This window comes from Mustela nivalis (assembly GCF_964662115.1).
Source record: "Mustela nivalis genome assembly, chromosome: 15".
NCBI lineage: Eukaryota > Metazoa > Chordata > Mammalia > Carnivora > Mustelidae > Mustela > Mustela nivalis.
Window position 1 is genome coordinate 25,603,102 of NC_139034.1, and position 20,212 is coordinate 25,623,313.

A 20,212-nucleotide genomic window follows, 5' to 3' on the forward strand; every position below is an offset into this window, starting at 1 on the left:
GAGGGAATGACCAAAGATGCCTTGGAGGTTATTGTAACTAAAGAAGTAGAAGATTCTGAGCCAGAGGAGGAAGAAAGTTCAGGGTCAGAAATGGAAGTAGTTTTATCGGGGGACGAAGGAGAGGACTCTGAAGTAGAACATGTAAAGACTTGCCTTCCAGACTGAGAAAAGAGAGGCCTCCAATGGACTTAAAGAAATTGCAAAAATTATGTGGCTTGGGACTCAGATGAAAATTGGTGAAACCCTGGATGGAACAAAAACTCCAGAATAAAGAGGAAACAGATATGTTCATAAATCAAGGAATTGGGACAGTCTGTCTAACCTTGTGTTTGGCCTCTCCCTCAAAGTCACTAGAGATAAGTTCTGGTAAGCAGAATAGGCATTTATGTACAAATTTGAGTACTCCCATCAGGAATCACCTGACTCCCATCAGGAATCACCATAGTTTGAAGGAAAACACACAAAATTCTGCAAACAAAGGTGCCAACACCTAAAGAAACAGATAATATAAGAGAAGAAAATTTTAGAAGAAGTGGATTAATAACTTCAAAGAGATAAAAGAGGAGATTAGAAATATTAAAGATTATCATCCAGATGTCTTGGAAGTAAAGAACTCCATAGATGCTCTGAATAGCAGAAGAGACATACTTGAAGAGACAAGGAATTAGCTAGAAGACTGACTTGAAGAATGTTCTAAGGTTACAATGCAAAGGGCCAAAGAGATAATAAAGAAAGATCCAGAGATAGAGGAGAGATCCAGAAGCTCCAATATCCATTTGACAGGAATTCCCGGAAAAGATAATAAAGGGAATGGAGCAGAGGAAATAATTAAAAATGGAAGAAAACTTCCCAGAGCTAAAGAAATATTCAAGTCTTTTTTTTAAGATTTTATTTATTTATGAGAGAGAGAGAGAGAATGCATGAGAGGGGGGAGGGTCAGAGGGAGAAGCAGACCATGCTCTGAGCAGGGAGCTGGGTGTGGGACTGGATCCCAGGACTCCAGGATCATGACTTCAGCCAAAGGCAGTTGCTTAACCAACTGAGCCACCCAGGTGCCAAGAAAAATTCAAGTCTTGAGACTGTCAGTGCTTACCAAATACTTAGTAAGATTGATGAATAGAGACTCCTAGAAATCTGGGAATTCCAAGGATTAAAAAAATCATAAAGTCTTCCAGAAAGAGGAGTGTGAACCTACAAAGGAACAAGAATCAGACTGACAGCAGACTTACTGGACACTCTGGATGCTAGAAGGAAATGGGGAAGTAACATAATTTTTCTACAGGGAAAAACATTTAAACCTAGAATCCTACATCCATCCAAAGTGGCATTTTATTTTGAAGGTAAAAAAAAGACATTTTTGATATGAAAGGATTCACAGTTTGTTTCTTGCATACCCTCTTTGAAAGAATCACTGGAGGATATACATTAGCAATCTAGGGTGACTATAAACACATACACACAATGTAGATTATCTTTCTCCCACATCAAAAAAGGAAAACAGGAAAATAAAATGCCACATTTCTACTCAGGAAGATGAACAGCTAACAGTGCTCTTGGGGAATATAGGAAAAGAAGGTTACGGATACTACCTAGATGTTGGTAAAGTTAAAGAGTGTGTTAAAATGAATTTAATCATTGTAGCTTATGTAGAAGTATAGTTTCTAAACTGCTGGGGATCATCTCTTGGGCTTTTGCCAAAGATCGAGTGTAAACTACTGGGGAGAGAAAGGGAATCCGTCAATAGACAGGAGGAGATGTGGTGAAAGTAACAGAAAAACACAGGAAAAATATGGCAAGAAATGTTAAAACGAGAAAGGCAAAAGTTGAGCTCTTATCAAGAGAAAGGTAACTTTATCATTAATATTGATGTGAATCTTGAATCTTTATATTAAACCTTTTCCTTCCAAAAAAATAAATAAATAAACACTACAAAGCAGTAGTAATCAAAACAGTACAGTACTGCCACAGAAAGAGATACATAGATCAAAAGAACAGAATAGAGGCCCAGAAATAAACTCACACTAAGCACCTGGGTGTCTCAGTTTGTTGGGTGATTACCTTCAACTCAGATTATGGTCCCGGGGTCCTGGGAGAGAGTCCCATATCAGGCTTCCTCTCTTCTGTGGGGAGCCTGCCTCTCCCTCTCCCTCTGCCTGCCAATCCCCCCTGCTTGTGGTCTCTCTCTCTGTCAAATAAATAAAATCTTTAAAAAAAAAGTTTCAAGGGTGCCTGGGTTGCTCAGTGGGTTAAGACTCTGCCTTTGGCTCAGGTCATGATCCCAGGGGCCTGGGATCAAGTCCCACATTGGGCTCTCTGCTCAGCGGGGAGTCTGCTTCCCTCTCTCTCTGCCTGCCTATTTGTGATCTCTGTCAAATAAATAAATAAAAGCTTTAAAAATAATAAGTAAAAAGTACAGAAATAAACCCACAGTTACAGGGTCAATTAATCCACAACAGAAGCAGCAGCCATATGCAATGGTGGAAAAGACAGTCTCTTCTATAAATGGCATTGGGAAAACTGGACAGTTACATGCAAAAGAAGGAAATTCTTTCCACCATCCACAAAAATAAACTCAGAATGAAGTCCTAAATGTGAGATCTGAAACCATAAAACTGCATAAAACTGAACATAAAACAAATATAAAACTGAAGAAAACATAGGCAGTAAGACTCCTGACACGGGCCTAGCAACGTTTTTCTAGATAGGTCTCCTGAAGTGAAGGAAACAAAAGCAAACTATTGGGACTACACTAAAATAAAACGCTTCTGCAGAGTGAATGAAACCATCAACAAAACAAAAAGACAACCTACTGAATGGGAGGGGATATTTCCAAATGATGCATCAGGAGACGATATTTGCAGATGATGCATCTGACCAGGGGTTAATATTCAAAATATATAAGGAACTTCTGTAAGTCAACATCAAACAACAACAATAACAACAAATACCTAAACATTCTGATTTAAAAATGGGCAGATGACCTGAATAGACACCTTTCCAAAGAAGACATCCAAAGGGCCAGGAGAATCATGAATTTTGGCACGAGAGGATAAACGTCAATGGTCTAGGTCACAGTGAGAAGCTAGGCTAGTTAAGGCATACAGCAACCCAGTCAAAGCAAGGGTGGGTTATAGTTGTCAAAAAACGAGTGTATTTTGCTTTAAAAAAAAAAAGAAAGAAAGAAAGAAAGATAGATTCCATTGTATTTTAAAGGGAGACCAAGGTTTCTCATGAAGGAATTTAACTTTTGAGCTCCACACTGTCTCAGAAGATAGTGACCTATCTTCTTAAAATCCTCCCCCATTCTAGCTGCTTGGAATTTCTGGAATTTCTCCTACACTAGCAGACAGGCAGTGCCAGCTTCCCAGCATTTTACAGCAGATGAACTGGACCAAAAACCTGCTGGATGGGGGAGGTCTATTTCAAAGAAAAGGAGGGACACGGAAAAGAACATGTGTATACTACACCGAGATCACCTCAGTCCACGATGGCCCAATGTCCCAACCAGACAGCTGGCAGCAGAGGCTTGAGATTAACCTCCACCCCTAGGAGGGCTGTTGCCCAATATGGAGTTTTACGAGACCAGTGCTCTAATCCCTGAGCTACGGAGCCACCATTATGGAGTTTTAAAACAAAGACAACAACAGCACCAGTCAAGGACCCAAGGAACCAACGTCCTAGCCCTGTCTGGACACTGTCTAGCTGCACAATCATGGGCAAACGCACTCGGCCTCTCAGGGTGTCCTTTACACTATACAGTGAGCATCAGATCCAAAGGTCTCCGCAGGCCCTCCTAGCTCCACACTGGGGGACTGCCACCCATCCAAAGTGGGGCTATGGCTTCCCGTTTGCATGCCAAGCGCATCCCAGTAGAAGTTCTCAGATCACTAACACAAGCCTCCCCTGCCAGCCAGAGTCCCTCACCTCTCACCCCTCACTGGCCAGGTCCACCTGGCACGGACCCCTGCCAAGGAGCCTGTTGTCCCCCAAAGTCAGATGCTGCAGGGCCATGCTACATCAGTGACAGGTGACCCTCTGAGACCAGGGCAGGAAGAAATCCCAACTACTTATCAGGAGAATTAAAGGCCATATGTAGATGGGCTCAAAACATGGTAATATTTTAGAAAAACATGCCCCAATGCCTTACACACCAGACTCCCAACAATACAACTGCTATCTGTATCTTTAAAATTTACTGTAAAGCACATAAGTCGCACACAAATACCTGTCCACACAGAAATGCCTTCCCAGGAAAAAGAAAATTCGATCACAACAGATTCTATGTCTTTGGCAGACTGACTGACAGACATTTAATTCCAAAAGCTGAGAATCTCTCCTGTGGTTAAATACCACCCTACGGTAAAGACAAAAACGGAGCCCAGCGCATTTGCAGGACCGTTAAGAGGGGGCCAGAGGCAGGCAAATGGGTCCACTGTTGCCATGGTCAGGGTCATCCCAATGTGGCCTGGGGGTGGGGGTGGTGCATGGGGCCACTGGTTGGGCCAGGGGTTACCAGCTGCAGCTGGTATGGGACTGACCCAAGGCCTTCAGCAGGCAAGAAGCCAATGGACACCTAGGCCATGCTTAGTTTCCCCTCCTCCTGGGCCAGGACACTCCTGTGGTCTCTAAACTGGGAGTTGGTGCCTGTACTTCTTATCAGTCTGTAATGTACTGTCTATAGCCTTTCTCAATTAGCCTACCTCCATTGACCTTTGGTTCAGGAGAAAATACTTCGTTCTCTGAACTCTAACTTCTTTTTCACAGTTAAGGGAATGATGGGATGACGAGGGTGGCCCTTGGCTGCACCTGATCTGTTGACCTGGGAGGTCCCACTGGATAAGAGGACAACAGGCGACTCACCCTCTGGCCTCTCCACTCCCAGGAGCTGAGGCCCTTATAAGAGTCAGTGTAAGAACCTGGCAGTTCACAGACCTGTACCCCTGGGGCTGATAATGCATTATATGTTAATTAAAAAAAATTTTTCTTCTTAAAAGAGGGAATCAGTGGGGGTGCCTGGGTGGCTCAGTGGGTTAAGCCACTGTCTTCGGCTCAGGTCATGATCTCAGGGTCCTGGGATCAAGTACCGCATCGGGCTGTCTGCTCAGCAGGGAGCCTGCTTCCATCTCTCTCTCTCTATCTGCCTCTCCATCTACTTGTGATTTCTCTCTGTCAAATAAATAAAAATAAAACCTTTAAAAAAAAAAAGAGGGAATCAGTGTAAGGGGCAAGGGTAAGCCAGGGTTTTCATCTGGGAAATAGGAACATCCCAGCACTCCTCTGGCGCTAAAATAACGCAGGAACGTAGAGAACCAAGTCACGAGGGACACACTTCCAATTACTGCCCTCAGGCTGAGTAAAGGTGATATATCTAAAGACTGGTCTGTGGGTTGCAAGCACTGCACAGGAGTATTTACCTGTGCCTTTTGAGGCCTCAGTCTGCCCTGGGGCTCAGCCCCTGCCCAGCCAAGCTTCCCTGGCAAATCTGAGGGCCTGTCTTTTCTTTTTAGGGCTTTAGAAACCATAAAAAATCAGTCTCAGTTACCAAAGACATTTCTAAAGAGTGTCCTCCTTTCTTGCCTTGGCAGCAATAAGGACAGTAAGTAGGACTTCCCTGGACAGACGGCATAGTAGGATTCTGGACGACAAGGGCTCTGAAGACTGCCAGGCTTAGAGTGAAATCCCACGTCACCTGCACATGCCAGCTGTGTGACAATGGACAAAGGACTTCAACTCTGAGCTGTGAGGTTTTCCAGCTGTGAACTGAGGACATTCCCACCCTGCACCCACACTCAGAGTTTTATTGTAAGGGAACTGCTCTACCTTCTGCCGTTCTTAGAGACGATATTACTCTTCAATTAGATGGATTCACTCCATTACATGGGTTCCCTCCAAGGAGAAAGCATTTTGCTTCTGGGAGTGACGAAAGCAATATTTTCACCACGCCTTCATTGGATCCCACTTGTAGCAGGTGCTCCAAGACTAGAGGATGGGTTTCCCCTGGAATTACCTACAGCCCCCGCTGTGAGGTCAATGGCAGCTTGGATGGCAGGACTGGACTTCATGTTGGCACACACCTCTGCTGGTCTCTGTGGAAGGCAACTCTCCGGAGCTTATGACGGGTGTCTCATATCCCTGAAAGGAGACCAGAGCTCACCATCAGTGAAGCTTCTGCAGCCTTTCTCTAGAACTGCTGCCTGGTTACTGGGACATCAACCTCTGGGAGCTGGGAGATCAGTTCTTCCTTTTGAAAAAAAAAAAAGATAGAAAGAAAAAAAGGAAGGAAGGAAGGAAGGAAGGAAGGAAGAAAGTAAAAGGCAGTGAGGGTATCAGTGCAGTTTAGCAATTGGCCTGCCTTCTACTCGCCCACCATCTCCCCATGAAAAACTCGCAAGTCAAAACCCTTCCGTGAGTTATCAGAGCTCTAGCCACTCATAGGGAGCATTTCAACCAACCCTTCTGAAAATCTTACAAGTGAATGCCAAATACCACAGACACCCAAGCCATAACAAACTAGTTTTTCAGAGGCCTAAGTGGAACTGTCAGGAAACTAAGCTCAGTTCTAAATTCAGACAGCAGCCTGAGTTGAGTCCCTCAGAGGAGGTCAAAAAACAGTAGGTCTGGAAAATAATGGCTTAGGCGTTCTGCTAAGTTACATATGCGTGGGTCTCAATTCCTGATCTTCCACCAGCAGGATGAGCCCTTGGAACCCTTAAGCTGGAGGTCCCCCCATATCAAAGGTGAATAATAGAATTATTATCATAATATAAAGGCAATCAAAATAGCCACAAGGGACAGCTGTTCTTAGAACTACGGAGTACAGCACCAAGCATTAGTCACGGTCATGAAAGTCCTCTTCAGACCTTCTCAACCATAACCATGTACACAGAACACATGGGAACCTTGTTAAAATAAAGATTCTGATGTGCTAGGCCTCAGGTGGGACCAGAAACCTTGCCAGTCACAACAAACTCCCAGATGAGGCTGATAATGACTGGCCACCAATCACATTTTGAGAAGCAACACTGTGTCCTAAATTTGTTTGATAAGAATCACTGGGGCACCAGTAAAATATTCAGATAACCAAGCTTCTCTCCTAGTTTCAGCATGTTTGGGCTAGAGCTTAAAAAGTTTGGGAAAACTAGAGTCTACTCCTCAACTGTCAAGACAAAAATCAACTATCACAGAGAAATGGACTTTAAATACAGATTTTTATAAAAAAGGAAAGGTGGCTCATTAACACATAATATCAAGATAACCAATTCAGCAACCTATTCTGTGTGGTTTTCAAACTAAGTAAGTGACTTATCCATCAATACCAAAGAACAATTTTTATTCATCACGCTAAAGACCTCTGTGCTCCCACCAGGCCACCTCTTGGGAGGGTGGTGGGCCAGCTGGGTTATTAATGAGTGCCAACATGGACCTAAACATCAGTGGAAAATCATTTTATCCACTAAGAAGTCTTTTTTAACCACTTGACGCCTGCTGTGAATGATCAGACACCAAGAATCTTGCTTCTTTGCCCAAAAAAAAAAAAAAAAAATTGTAAAACCAGCAACCACAAAAGTATAGTACTGGACTTGAAAAAGCAACTAAGTGAAACAGACAAGACATGCATTTTATGTTATTGATAGGACAGGAGAGGCAGTATCAATAACTACAGTTGACGAGGTTGTGGCCATTCTGTACCTAGAGAAGGCTATGAGGGTCCTAATCCAATCTCTTCCTTTTCCAGATGGAAAACTGAGGCCACAAAGCAAGAGCTTTTCCAAGGTCATACAAGTAGTCAGAGGACTCAAGTCTTGCCTTTTGGGTCTGTGCCTACCGAGCAATACTTAATTCCAGAGTATTCCAACCTGACCAAAAAGAAAAGCAAAAAACAAGCACCGAACCCTGCATTTTAGAGCGAAAATGGAGGCAAGTGGGGAGAGTCACACAGGGCCTAACCCATGTGGCTTCTCCGTCGGTTGAATTCTTGGGGTGCCAACATTTCTTTCTTAGTTTATAAGAAAGGCACAGATCCTACTATGTGTCATCGCTGTGAATCAAACTTAAACACATCAAATCCCACAAGTAAGGACTCAAGAGAATTACTAAAATACTAAATAAACAGTGATGGGAACTAACAAGATTAAGTCAGCAACGGACTCACATTATTGTGTGGTTTAAGAAGGCGGCTTCAAGAAGTCTGGAAAAATACATTCGGCTTGGGGGAGGCAAGACTGGTCAGCAGAACTTAAAACTCAGTCTTGAGCCAGTTGAAAAGCTGAATCCTTTTCGCGCCCCTTTACCTCTCCTGCAAGCACAGGTGGGTCCGACTCCAGGAGAGAAAAACAACACCGCCAGCCACACAGCCTTCTTAAGTTCCCAGGAGAAATGAGTTTCTCGCCTGGGAGAACGCTCTGAGTCCGCCTGCTCCACCAGGTAGGGTTGGTGGAGCTCAAGCCTACCCGGCTGCCCTCCCGCCCAGGACTAGAGCCAGACCCAAGGCGCTGCGATGCCGGCCCGTCTGCCCGCTAACACGCCGGCCAGGCAATCGCGCTCGGAGACCCCGGATCCCGGGGGCACAGGACCCGCGAGGGAGACTGCTTCCCGCTTTCTCGTCCTCGGACTCCAGCCCAACAACCTGCAAGAGTCTCCCACTCATAACCGCCCCCACTCGGGCCCGGGCACGGGCGGCGCGGTGCCCAGAGGCCTGATGACTCTCCGCGGGGCAAAGAGGACACCCTTCCCGGCAGGTGACTCTACGGAAGAGAGGCCGCGGAGCCCCGGAGTGTCCGGCGAGCCCCGGCCCTCGGCGCCCGTAACGACCTGGGCGCCCATAACGACCTGGGCGCCCATAACGACCTGGGCGCGTGGACGGCGCGTGCCCGGGCCCTCGGCGTCCTTAACGACCTGGGCGCGGGGGAAGCGCAAAGGGCCGCGGCCCCCGGGGCCCGGAGCTCCCCTGCGGCTGGGGGCTGGCAGCGCGGGGCCGGCGCGGGGAAGCGGAAGTCCCCGGCTTAGGCTGCGCACTCGGCCCCGCGCGGGTCACGGAACCCCCGGCCCGCGCGCCCGCGAGCTGGAGGACCTGGAGGACAGGGAGCCCGGGCCCCCGGAGTTGCTTCCCTTCGTCCAGGTTCCCGGAGGACTCCGGAGAGGCTCCACCCCAGCTGGAACTCAGGGCGAGGTTGGGGGTGTTGGAAGGACCTGCTGAAGTCTTTGGGCTGGTGAACCGTGCTGGGACTCAAGGTCTCTATTTTATATTTGGCTACAGAAGTACGGGAGACGTGGTGATGAAAAATATATTCGCTTATTGCCAGCGAAAAAACCCCACAAAACAAACGTTCCCTATTTTGCCTACCTCAAGGAAATCCATCCTCGCCTAGGACATTGGAGAAGGTCCCACCCACCGATGAAAACTGGCTCTAAATCGGGCTTCTCTGATCTTTCAGTTCCTAATGAGTTATAGGCTACCTCTGTGGCTCTCTGGCATTTTATTAGAAAGCACTATTCAAAGAATCTTGTATACGGCCAGTAAAGGAATTTTCTCCAGTTTGCTAAGACAGAGAGCTAACACCCACTCAACTGGAAAGCTCTGAGTCTGTTACTGACAGCTAGCTGCTCCATATAACTCAGTCGTGGCCTTCGGATTTCTTTGGCTCAGTCTTCATGCATTTATTTTCATTTTCTATACTGCATTTTCTTCCTTAAACTGTGCTATCTTTTCCATTTACAATTTGTTTTTGCCCTGTTTGGTTGCGGTGTTGGATGACTGACAATATCACTTAAGTGATGGGGGGAGGGGAGACTTAAATATCCCCCATGACTTGTGTTAGTGCAAGTGCTTAACTTGAAGTTACAACTGAACAGACTTTCCAGAGGTAGGAGGCACTATGAAGGCATCAGAGCTCCTGATAAATGGGGACACTCAGAAAAACAGCACAAACTGACTTTTCACAAAACCAGCACTTTATTTTTTTAAAAGATTTTATTTATTTATTTGAGATCACAAGTAGGCAGAGAGGCGGGGGGTGAGGGTGGGGGGAACAGGCTCCCTGCTGAGCGGAGAGCTGGATGTGGGACTCTATCCCAGGACCCTGAGACCATGACCTGAGCCAAAGGCACAAGCTTAACCCACTGAGCCACCCGGGTTCCCAAAATCAGCACTTTAGAAGTCAAATTTCTGAAACTTAATTACAGAAACAAGCCAGGGAGTTTGAAATACTTGCCCAAGGTGACTTGTGACTTAACTGGTGGCAAGCAGACTCAGGAGCAAAATCTACTATTACAACATTCTAGAGGACTCAAGGACTTTCAGTATCCCCTGGTCCAGTGGTTTTAGCAAGCTAGAAACTTGAGACTCAAAGGAAACCTTATTAAGGACAGAGCCAGTCTGTGGGTACAGACTGGAAAGAGCAACAGGAGTTGGAGCCAGGATGCTTGTGTAAAAATCTGGGTGACCTTTAGTGAATCATTTAACCTTTTCTAACCCCAGCCTTCACGCAACTGCATCACAGCCTCTGATCTCCGTGATCCTGCTGGGGCAATCCACCACGTGGGCCACTGCTGCTCTGGGAGCCAGCTGGCGCCATCCACCACCATCGTGAGTGCAGGCTCTACTCCAGGTCACTGTCGCGCCCTCAGGGGGCGGCCAGTCAACCTTGTTCTTTGTGTTGTCTCCCTTGAGTCCCTTCTCCTACTCTCACAAAAGCTGCTCCAGACTCTCACCACTCCTGCTCTGTTTCTTTTTTCCCCTCACATTTCCTCAACAACCTTAGCCTCAGTTTATGTGTAAACTCACAAATAACCAGGAAACATTTGTGCATATTTTTAATCCCCAATTAGCAAAGTTACCTTTTTTGCAAAAACCCTAATCCATTTGCCTCTGTCCTGTTGTCTTGCTTGCTGTATCCTGGTGCTTCATACCCTGCCTGGCACCAATGATGTTGGTGAAGGATGGGAGACTCAGAGGCCAAGTCACTTGCCCAAAGTTATATAAGTACTAATGAAAGAGCTGGAACTCCGCAGAGTTCTGTTCAAGTCTGAAGTTGATGGCCCTAACTTCTCAGAAGCTTCCTTCTAAAAGCAAGAGAGTTGCAGGAACCAGTTCTTTCTCCTGAAATAGACCTCCCTTCACATTTTATAAATTCACCTTGGCAGCTTAAACTCCCTCACAGGAGTGGCTCTTTCTGTTTTTGCTGCATTAGGAATAGAGAAATATAAGATGTTGAAAAGCTTAACATCTCACAGAAGCTCAGAGAACTAATTGCAAAATCACCTTCTTGGTGTCCACTCAAACTTTGTTCTAAGGGTAATTCCCCAGGCATCTGATGGCCTCGAGAAAAGGACTTTACAGAGTCCTGCATTACTGCCATCAGTATAGGTAGGTTACCCCAATGGCATTTCAGATCTGGGTTCCAAACAGCAGGCGAGTCAATGCACTGACCCCTGTGCTCCAGGAAGTTGTTTGCTACATTTGGGACTACGCAATCCAGGGACATTAGTACAGCCGACTATGTGATGAAGGGGCAGATGTGACATAGGTCAAAGGTGGGGGACAGAGTTGCTAACATGAAAAAGTGAGCCTTTGCTGCTTCAACAGTATTTCACAATGCACTAGTTAATGATACAAAAATGGGGCTATAATTTCATCACTTGGAGCATTTTGGCCCTAATACCATGTGGATGTGTCTTAACAAAGTGTTAATTGGAGTTGTAAATAATTCAAAAACTTAAATCATCTCTGATTCAATACTTTTAATTAATGAGAAAGAAGAAAAAAATGCTTTGATCACACAACTCCCATTGATTATTGTTGACTGTTGATGTAACCTTTATTGGAAACTCTCTCAAATCTTTTTTGGAATGAGGTAGAGTTTGTATTTGAAATAAGCATGGATTTGGATTTTTGTCACCAGTGTGGAATAAGGGACTTTTTGTATCCCATTAAAGAGTTGTTAAGACAATGTATTAAAGGGGGTTGCTTGGGGCACTTGGTTGGCTTAGTCGTTAAGCATCTGCCTTGGGGGGCACCTGGGTGGATCCGTGGGTTTAAGCCTCTGCCTTCAGCTCAGGTCATGGCCCCAGGGTCCTAGGATCAAGCTTGCATCAAGCCCTGCATCAGGCTCTCTGCTCAGCGGGGCGCCTGCTTCTCCCTCTCTCTATGCCTGCCTCTCTGCCTACTTGTGATCTCTGTCAAATAAATAAAAATCTAAAAAAAAAAAAAAGCATATGCCTTTGGCTAGGGTCATGATCCCAGGGTCCTGGGATTGAGCCCCACATCAGGCTCCCTGCTTAGCAGGAGGCCTGCTTCTCCCTCTGCCCCTTCCCCTGCTTGTATTCCCTCTCAAGCTGTCTCTCTCTCTGTCAATAAAATAAATAAAATCTTAAAAAAAAATAAAAATAAAGGGGGTCATTTTCTTTTGTCCTTTCCTTGACCGCTTTTTAATGGTACAAGCAAGAAAAAAAAATCGAGCTGAGCTGTATATTTCATAAGCCTTAGATTTGAATTTGTAATATACATATATTTTTAAAGACATCATTTATAGTAGCAAAGACTTAGGAGAAATTTAATGGATCATCAATAAAAGGAAATACTATGGCATAATTTTTAAAATCATTTTCTTAAATCATATACTTTAGGGTTGTTTGGCTGCAAATAACAGGATGCACAACTCTTCATATACTTATTTTGAATATAAAGAGAAATCTAGAAATAGGAATTTCCAGGGTTGGTTAATTCAACAGCCCAAAAGTATCTGGGTCAACTTCTCTATGATTCTCTTGACTTTTCCCTCATGATCACAAAGTGGCTGCCACAGCTCTATCACATCCACACATGTAACATCTAAGGCCAGGATGGAAGAATTCTCCATATCTTTTTTATCACGCACACAAAAATATTTCCCAGAAGTCCCCTGGCACGCTTCCCATTGTATTCCACTAGCCCAGAACTTGAGTCTCATGCTTGCCCAAACATAAACACTGGGAAAATAATGGAGTTATCATATTTGGTTTAGATAGGGGTCAGAAAACTTCTGAAAAGGACCAACCAGCTAGTAAATATCTTAGTAAATATTTTGCAGGGCATGCAATCTTTGTCACACCTACTCAGCTCTGCTGTTCTAAACAAAAACAGCCATAGACATGGTAAAGAGGTAAGTATGGTTGTGTTCCAATAAAACTTTTAACTATGAGCATTGAAATTTGAATTTCATGTAATTCTTACCTGTTACAAAATATTATTTAATTTTTATTTTTTCAGACTTTTAAAACTGTTAATTTTTTTTTTTTTGGTATGGCTCATGACCCTACAAAAAGAAGTGGCAGGCCATGGGGTGCTTGGGTGGCTCAGCCAGTTAAACATCTGCCTTCAGCTCAGGTCATGATCCCAGAGTCCTGGGATCCCTCTCACTCTGCCCCTCCCTGACACTTGTGCATGCTTCTTTGTCTCTCTCTCTCTCTCTCTTAAAGAAATGAATAAAAAAATCTTTTGAAAGAATGAAAAGGAAGGAAGGAAGGGGAAGGGAAGAAGAGGGAAAGAAAAAAGAAAAGAGAAAGAGAAAAGTAAAGAGAAAAACGGCAGGCCAGATCTGGCTAGCAGTTTGTGATTTGCCAACACCTGGTTTTAACCAATGATGACTCACCTCCTTGGGACTGTAGGAGATGCCTACCTTTCCTGAGACATCACCACTGCAGACCTGGAGGGGACTCAGGGGGAAGCAGGGTTTTGTTAGGTAATCAGGAATGTCCCCCACAGCATATTAAGCATAGGGTAAGTTTCTTAAGGATATAATCACTTTTAAAAAGCATATTTGCAGGACAACTTCATGAAAGACACACAGGCAATATGCTATGGCAGCTCAGAGAGCAAATGCATCCTAGTTGTGTGGTCAGGAGAGTCTTCAGAGAAGGGGATGCATTTGAGTGGAGCTCTTACTGTCTAAAATAGGTACTAGACAAATTCCATTTATGGAGTGCTTATGACCAAGCATTGTGTACTTTCCCATTTTGTACTCACAACATCCTATGAAGTAGATACTTAGAACTGGGAACACATAGGCTTACAGCTCAAATAACTCCAACCACCTAAGGCTCTTCTTGCTGACCTCTGAACCCCTGTCCTTACTGCCTGCCCCCACCTGTCTAATTCAGATTTTATTTTACACTTTCAAAACAGATAGAGGGAACACAGAGGAAACGTGTGAAGATGAATTCCCTGTCTCTGAGGCCCAGCAGGGTCAAAACCAGACTTCTCTGACCAGGGCTCATCCAGACTGCTGAGAAGGGAACCCCACGGAAGACAAGGGAAGCCCAGGGTGCCCCACCCCCACAGAGAGCTCTGCAGTGAGTCCATCTCTGTGCTCTAGCCGCAGGCAGCATATGCTTAAAACTAAAGAGGGTTTCACCTTAACGTCTACATTTTAAAGTTGGAGCATTTCAGCAACAAATAAGCACAGAGAGCTCATCCCAGAAGTGAAAAGAAAGGGCTATTCCTCTGACATCTGGAACTCAAGCTGCTGTGCTCAGTCCAGCCCCACAGGCTCAGGCAGACACACGAGGGGGCGGCGGCTGGTTAGTTGAGCAAGCTTTCCAACCCGCGGAAGATGGAAAGCCTTCCACGCTCTCCTTCCATGTTTCTTGCATGGACAGCAGACATGCAGTCCGTGCTAGAATTCCTAGCCTACGAGAGACTTCCGTACCATATCGAGACTGCTTGCTTCAGCCATGAGTCCCTCACAACCGGCGGACATACCTAGTTAAGGCTCAGAAGCCATTGCTGAACAGAACTGCCTGATGAATCAAAACAGAAAACTCCCGCTGCTTCATGTGGTAACGAGGAGCAGAGGAGCCATGGCCTCCAAACATCGACTGAAACAGCAAGAAGCCCGACACGCTTAACAGTCGTGGGTCATCGGGAAATTGGCTACAAGTGAGGAGTGATTGAAGTCCGCAAGTGAAAGTTCTATTTGGGACAAATTCTTATGTGTTGGAATGAAAGCACTTCATCAACTCCTAGAGTTAATGATCGTAGACGGATTGTTCAAAGCACACGCTAGCACAGGAAAAGAGATTGCATGTCAATATGGACGGCAACTGGACAGTCCCAACCATTTGTGCCTGTCGAAATCCTCCTACTATTTACCAAGGCCTGTATTAGACACAGGCGCCTCAAAAGCCCTTTCATCATCTGTTGTTCTCCCAAAAACATCTGTTTATTGCTTCCTATCAATAAGGAACTTTCATTGACCACTGGTGGGTCAATGAAAGGATATAATCTGAGTGCTGAAAATACAGAAATGAAAGACACCATGGCTAGCCTCAGAGAAACTTCAGTCCAGGTAAAGGAGGAAGAAACAAATAATTAAAATTTGGTGAGGGCTTGCTGCAGAGGGGGGCGGGGAGTGTTGCATCCCAGAGAAGGGAACGAATAAGGGACAGAAAAGTGAGTTGTAGGGGAAGTCCCCAGCGGACCCCCATTCTGGGGTGGGTTTTGAAAGACAAGTGGCCCTTTCTTAAGGGAGGAAAGCCTGTTGATGTATCACTCAGAACTCTTACTTGCAATCAACAGAAGCCAACTCTGGAGCACAAAATGAAAGATTACAAGGATGCTGGGTGACTTCCATGTTTGCTGAATGAGCCGATGGAGCTCCCCAAAGAACTTCTTGCAAGGGTCTCCAAGCCCACTGCTTGAGCCATGGAAACTGGAACTGTTGAGCCATGGAAACCATGCTGCAACTCCTTTAGAGCTTCTAGATGTTCTAGTCTGTACTACTGTCGCTTTCCTACCAGGGCCTCTGCATCCTAACTGCTGCTCTTCCCAGCCAGGCACCTTCGTTACCAGCCTGGCCAGAGAAGTCACTGCCACACCATGGCCACTGCCTTGTATCGCTCATTTCCAAATCAATAAATCACACAGAGGCAGCTGATGGAAGGAGCGTGAGTCAGGCGCCTGGACTCTGATCTGCAAAGGGGGCTGCGAACATGAGATTTCTGGCTTGTCTTAAAAGACAAGACAAGTTTCCTTGGTAGAACTCCCCAAATGTAGGCAGGGCTGTAAGACAATGCCAAGCAGCCAGAAAACATGACACATGTCCCCTGGAGACAGGCTGAGAATTCCCATCAGGGGTGTTAAAAAACAAAATTCGGCCAAGTGAATTTGAAGACCTAATTGGTTTTATTAAGTAATTCATGAACCGGGCAGCATACCATCCAGCAAGCAGAGGGAAGCTGAAAGGAGCTGTGCAAAATGGATGGTTTTCAGAGGAAGGAGGATGGAGCTAGAAGTTATTTCAAAGAAAAGAAAGGATTGTTTCAGGCCAGGTCAGCTTCTTTATGGGGAAAAAGAATGGCAGGATTTATCATGGAGATAACCTCACTAGGGCTGATCAGGAAATTTCATATTGACTGTTAAAACATCACATTCCTGGGATACATTGAAACTGTAATTAAATCAGGGTTTCTTGGGGGTGGGGGTGGGGGTGGGTGTTGGCAAATGATTCTAATTGGTTTTTTGTTTTTTGTTTTTTTAACAGAGAAGTCTGCATGTACAAAGGTACAACTCATTTGGGGAACCATAGAAGTCTGGCTCTGTGCAGGGGAGGTGGGGGTATAAAGCTGAGAGTGCTGGAAAATTCCACTAGATGGGTGGGAGGAGCCACCCGCTGAGCCCTCAGGGCCCCTATAGTAGAATCTACTCTGTGTCCCTTCCTGAGGCGCAAGAACTCTGACTTATTCCTCCTCTGGCCCCAGCTTTGCCCACAGTGGGTTTTAGGTGCTGTCAATAGGAATCCTTGTGAGAGACGCCAGGGCAGCTCAGTCAGCTAAGTGTCCAGCTCTTAATTTCAGCTCAGGTCATGATCTCAGCATCATGAGGTGGAGCCCTACTTCAGGCTCTGTGCTCAGTACGGACTCTGCTTGAGGATCTTTCCCTCATCTACTACCCCTCACCCACCCACCCCCATCCCCCACCACTATGGTGCACACATGCTCTCTCTCTCTCTCTCTTAAATAAATAAATAAAACCTTAAAAAAGAATGAGTCATCGCAATAAATTTGTTGGATTGCACCATTGTCTTACAATTTATCAGTATGGCCTTTGTAGGTACCTGTGGTCTTCTCTCCCATAACTGTCTGCCTGAGACTCTCTTCCCTCGCTCTGCCCCCGCCCACCACTGTCATGTTTGCACACTCTCTCTAGAATAAATAAATAAACTCTTTTTAAAAAATGAATCATTGAGGGCGATTGGATGGTTCATTTGGTAAAGCATCTGCCTTTGGCTCAGGTCATGATCGTGGGGTCCTGGGATTGAGCCCCATGTTGTGCTCCCTGCTCAGCGTGGAGTCTTCCTCTCCCTCTCCCTCCACCCCTTCCCCCTGCTTGTGTACTCTCTCTCTCAAATAAATAAATCTTTTTAAAAAATGAATCATTGGGGCACCTGGGTGGCTCAGTGGTTAAGCCTCTGCCTCAGCTCAGGTCATGATCCCACTACGTGGGATCAAGTCCCACGTCGGGCTCTCTGCTCAGCAGAGAACCTGTTTCCTCCTCTCTTTCTCTCTCTCTCTCTCTCTCTGCCTACTTGTGATCTCTGTCAAATAAAGAAAATTTAAAAAAAAAATTTAAAAATAGATAAAAATTAAAAAAAAGAAATATATGAATAAATTTTCTTGTTTAGGTCTTTTCATCTCTTATGTTCACATCTGACACCAGTCAGATATATCCCTTCAAATTTTCAGAGTCAATAAGCACTTAATTCAGCTTAAACAGTTGCCATTTGGGGGAGGCAGAACTTAATGTATAGCTTCTCTATAATATCAGGAGGAACAGTTCCTCCTCTGGTCACTACAAAACGATGATGCTAGACTACCTCAGCCCTACAGTTCTTAGATCTTTCTTCTTCTCATATATATTTGGTCACTGTGGTCAATGGAAGATTTGAAGTCTATCCTCTTGGGAAGAATCCCTTTTGTGAACCAAACAAGACAACCAAAAAAGGAAGTTTTTATATTTAGGGATGTTACGTAGATGGATCATTTAATATATGGTTAAAAATTGCACTTGTTTTTATCTTTTTAAGCTTTTTTAAAAAGCAGGCTCCAGGGGTGCCCGGGTGTCTCAGTTGTTAAGCATCTGCCTTCGGCTCAGGTCCTGATCCCAGGGTCCTGGGATAGAGCCCCACACTGGGCTCTCTGCTCACCTGGAAGCCTGCTTCTCTCTCTCCCGCTCTCCCTGCTTGTGTTCCCTCTCTCACTGTGTCTCTTTCTGTCAAATAAATAAATAAAAATCTTTAAAAAAATAAATAAAGTAGGCTCCACACCTAGCATGGAGGCCAACACAGGGCTTGAACTCACAACCCTGAGATCAAGACCTGAGCTGAGACCAAGGGTTGGACCCTTAATCAACTGAAAATTTAAAAAAAAAATTTAAAAATAGATAAAAATTACTGTTAACAATTACCATTAGGATTTAATACCAGAAAGCGTAAGAGGAGGTTGATTCCTCTCATCCTAAACTGGTGCTAAGACTCAAAGGAAAGAGGCGGTAAGTCCCATACATTCCAGAAAGAGCTGCCGCGAGTGGATAACCACACCTCCTTGTAGGGTTAAACAGAGGCAGCACAACCTGCTGCCTTCTCCTCCATCAGCCCAGCCCTCCTCGTCCAGGCTCCACCGTCACAGTCTGCAGTAGGAGAGAAACTGACTAGGTGGCAGGGACATGTTTGTCATTAGACATAGGCGAACTGTGAGGGTCAGGGAGAGTGCAGGGCTCTTGTTGAGATGCCTATCCCCCCCCATTCACAAAATCATTTAGGCCACCAAAAAATTGAAGAGGTGAGGGTGGGGGGAGGTGAGAGAAATAGGTGAAGGGATTGAGAGGTTAAAAACTTCCAGTTTGGGGGCGCCTGGGTTGCTCAGTGGGTTAAAGCCTCTGCCTTCAGCACGGGTCATGATCCCAGGGTCCTAGGATAGATTCCTGAATTGAGCCGTCTGCTCATCAGGGAGCCTGCATCCCTATCTCTCTCTGCCTGCTTTTCTGCCTACTTTTGATCTCTGACTGTCAAATAAATAAATAAAAATCTTAAAAAAAAAAAACCTTCCAGTTTCATAAAATAAATAAATCACGGAGATGAAAAGTATAGCACAAGAACTATAGTCAATAAGGTGGTGATAACGTATCGTGACAGATGGTGACCACACTTAAACATCGTGAGTGTTGTGTGATGTACAGCATTGTCATATCTCTATGTTGTTTGCCTAGAACTAATATAACATTGTATGTCAACTACACTTCAATAATATACTTTTTTTACATTGAGAGGAATACGATTGGTTCTCTTCCTAGCTGGCAGACTGTGAGCTGCCAAGTCCATGTCCTCCATGGTGCAGTTAACTGACCAAGCAGAGTCAAGCATGATAAGGGGGTCTTGGGAGGGCTTGGTGTGTTTATTGGGGCAGCCAGAGTGCAAAGGTCTCATGGACCTAAGGACTGATGCCTGTTTCTCAGAGATTTCTGAAGGTGGAAAGGCTTACCCTACTGGTTTGAAGGTCTAGTGGTCTGGTGAAGGACATCAGGGCTCTCAGCCGGTCCCATGGCCTCACGTGACAGGAAGGGAGGAGCCCAGGGGCTGCCCAAGGAGCCAAAGGAGATGATCTATTGCCTGAAGAGGGTTTGGGAGTAGGCTAACCGCAGCAGAAGCCACTGTCCTTGTCTGAGAGGAGTGCTCCAGCATGGAGGGAGCCAGGGCAAACCTGCACACTCTGCCCTAGAGAACCCCACAGCATAGTCTCTGAAGAGCCTCATCTGGGCAGAGACCACCAGCATCAGATGGACCCAGAGCAGGGCCCATGCAAAAGGCAAGCCTGACTTTCCTGTCCCCTTCCTGCCCCATCTTGGAAGAGCTGAACTCACAAGAGGAAAGGGAAGAGAGAAGGAGAGAAATTGGAGTAGGAATTGAATCATACCAAATTATCCTAACCAAAGGATGAGGAAGTTTTATGATTGGTGTGATCACTCTATTTCAAAATGCAAACTAGCCTCTGTTGACTGTGCTGTACTTTTTAATTTTCTGCAACATATCACATGCTATATAATCCACTTAAATATTATGTCTCTTATTTACTGTCTTTCTCTTTTTCTCTCACCTCTTTCTTCATCCCAAAATGTAAACTGGCAAGATCTAGGATCTTTGCTTTTAACTGTTTCCCTGGCCTCTGGAATGATACATTTAAG

General features: G+C 45.2%; 1 pseudogene across 1 annotated transcript in view; it reads right to left on the minus strand.

The window, feature by feature from the left end:
* Positions 1–20,212, minus strand: part of LOC309848615 (mitochondrial ornithine transporter 1-like) — a 308,432-nt pseudogene that overhangs the window by 19,606 nt on the left and 268,614 nt on the right. Inside the window, exon 2 of the transcript XR_014316577.1 lies at positions 6,008–6,132. The product of XR_014316577.1 is annotated as a mitochondrial ornithine transporter 1-like (transcript). The remainder of the gene's footprint in view (positions 1–6,007; positions 6,133–20,212) is intronic.